At 44.4% G+C, this 2,583-nt stretch overlaps 1 non-coding gene across 1 annotated transcript; it reads left to right on the plus strand.

Moving 5' to 3' along the window:
• Positions 1 to 1,959: 1,959 nt before the first annotated feature.
• Positions 1,960 to 2,034, plus strand: Trnaa-ugc (transfer RNA alanine (anticodon UGC)). The gene has a single exon. It is a non-coding gene; the product is annotated as a tRNA-Ala (tRNA).
• Positions 2,035 to 2,583: the final 549 nt, after the last annotated feature.

Here is a 2,583-nt window from a genome sequence, read left to right on the forward strand (position 1 = left end):
AACGTTGCATATACTGTTCTCACTACAATTCCTGCTGCATAATTGCAAACAGTGGGCTTTTGATGCAATTTTTACTAATGCAACTGGCCATTCGCCTTCCTTATTACCGTCATCTTGCGAGGTTTACAACTTGGCTCACTCGCGATGAAATTTGTAACAACATAATGTCATAGCCTTGTTGGCCAACAAATAGAGCGCATCTAACTGCATGATGACAGCAAATGACGATAGCTTTTATTGCATATTCACCGCTTTATTTCGGGTGGTCTACGTGAAGAAGGTTGTATAAAGCAACCTATACTAGTTATCATGCTTTAATTGTTTAAGGAAAAAAGTATATGTGGTCTAGACACACAAAAATTTCGGCAATATTATCAGTCGTAAGAAATTACATGACGACCTTGTGGATAGGAATACAGAGTTTTTACAATATCTTCATCTCCAAATGCACTGCTCAAGTAGAAGGGAAATGGTGGACACTTTTGCGCGATACTCACTTGCAGTATCCTAGCGATCCAACACGAACTCTGCAATTCAGAAAAGGTCGAAGAAGAGTTCCCTAATAACCCTACGAGAATTTCGGAATCTGCTCATCAGGTAGAAGAGCACATATGTATATTTAGACGGACGAGAATTTTGCGCTTTGGAGGACGAAAAGTGTGTATAAGAGTTTTCATTCTCGTTTTAACCCTTTGTTTGAATCAGCTCACCCTCTGATTTACTTTACATTTTTGTAAGCAGCCTGAGAACAGCGCAAACGGACTCCTATATTTGTTTAAATAGTATCGTGTCGGTTCAAGAACGAAAGCTGACGAGACAATCGCAGAAAGACAAATATTCATCCGAATAAAATGGTGCAATGGCAACGTGGTGTACGGGACAGACTTCACTTGTTGAAGTGTGTTTCGTGCACAGCTTAAATGAAAGTACTTGTAATTTGAGCTAGCTGTTATATACTTTCTTTTCTTTAAACACTTTCTCTTCATCCTTCTGTCAGCGTATTTACGACAGTTATTTACCTTTTCTTAATTTGTGCAATAAAAAATAATAATACCCTGAGGAATGTGAAGATGTCCGAAAGAACAGATACCAACGGTGACCATGCAGCGCTCTAGAATGAAATGATAATTAAATCAAGACCCCACGCCGCCGACAGGCGTTGATATACATCAACGGGGACAGTTGAAAATGTGTGCCCCAACCGGGACTCAAACCCGGGATCTCCTGCTAACATGGCAGACGCTCTATCTATCTGAGCCACGCAGGACGGAGTGGCCGAGCGGTTCTAGGTGCTTCAGTCTGGAACCGCGCGACCGCTACGGTCGCAGGTTCGAATCCTGCCTCGGGCATGATGTCCTTAGGCTAGTTAGGTTTAAGTACTTCTAAGTTCTAGGGGACTGATAACCTCGGATGTTAAGTCCCATAATGCTACCAGCCATTTGAACCATTTATCTGAGCCACCGAGGGCCAGAGGATAGTACGACTGCAGAGACTTATCCCTTGCACGCTGCGCGTGAGACCCACATTCCAAACTTAATGGCTCTGAGCACTATGGGACTCAACATCTTAGGTCATAAGTCCCCTAGAACTTAGAACTACTTAAACCTAACTAACCTAAGGACATCACACACACCCATGCCCGAGGCAGGATTCGAACCTGCGACCGTAGCAGTCCCGCGCAAACTTAATGTCCACACATTACATTCGTAGTGTCCCTGCCCATTACACTCATTACTCGCGGCAGACAAGTTAAGGCTAACCGGCCATTGACCTTTTTCTTCTGTGTGGATGCACACGTATTGCCCGAACTCTTACGGGACTCGGTAAGATTGTCTGCCTCGAGTAATGAGTGTAATGTACAGGGACACTACGAATGTAGTGTGTGGACATTAAGTTGGGAATGTGGGTCTCACGGGGAGCGTGCAAGGGATAAGTCCCTGCAGTCGCACTATCCTCTGTGCCCTCGGTGGCTCAGATGGATAGAGCGTCTGCCATGCAAGCAGGAGATCCCGGGTTCGAGTCCCGGTCGGGGCACACATTTTCAACTGTCCCCGCTGACGTATATCAACGTATGTTGGCGGCGTAGGGTTTTGATTTAACTATCATTTAATACTCTTAGGCATTGCTAAAATCCTACAATATGGGTTATTAAAGTGTTGCGGGGAGTGGGCAAGAGAAAAGCGTAGGTGTGCTGCTACCTGTGGAGACAGGGTACTGACGAGAAGGGCAGATTTAGTCAAGTTGAGTATTTCGGTTGTTCAGCAGGTAAAGGTTGTGGTGCTCGAGTGAGCCGATCCTGCCCATGGGACTATAAGTCAAATCGGTTAGTTTACGTGATCACTCATTTGACAGAAAATGACACATATCAAGGGAGACAAAAAATAACATTCGAAAGTAACTGTCATTTTCCGTTAAGAAAGTTTTACATTTCCCACCAAAAGTTTGCTTACAATCTGCGCTTGGCGAAACGCTGTGTCGGTGCTATAAACTTTGCCTGCTGATTAACTTGGGAGCACGATATATTCATTTAAGAAGAGATAGAGCTCGGAAGAGAAGCGCAACGTTGCGTTTGCAGAGTGTGGG

This window comes from Schistocerca nitens, chromosome 3, assembly GCF_023898315.1.
Source record: "Schistocerca nitens isolate TAMUIC-IGC-003100 chromosome 3, iqSchNite1.1, whole genome shotgun sequence".
In the NCBI taxonomy this organism is placed as follows: domain Eukaryota; kingdom Metazoa; phylum Arthropoda; class Insecta; order Orthoptera; family Acrididae; genus Schistocerca; species Schistocerca nitens.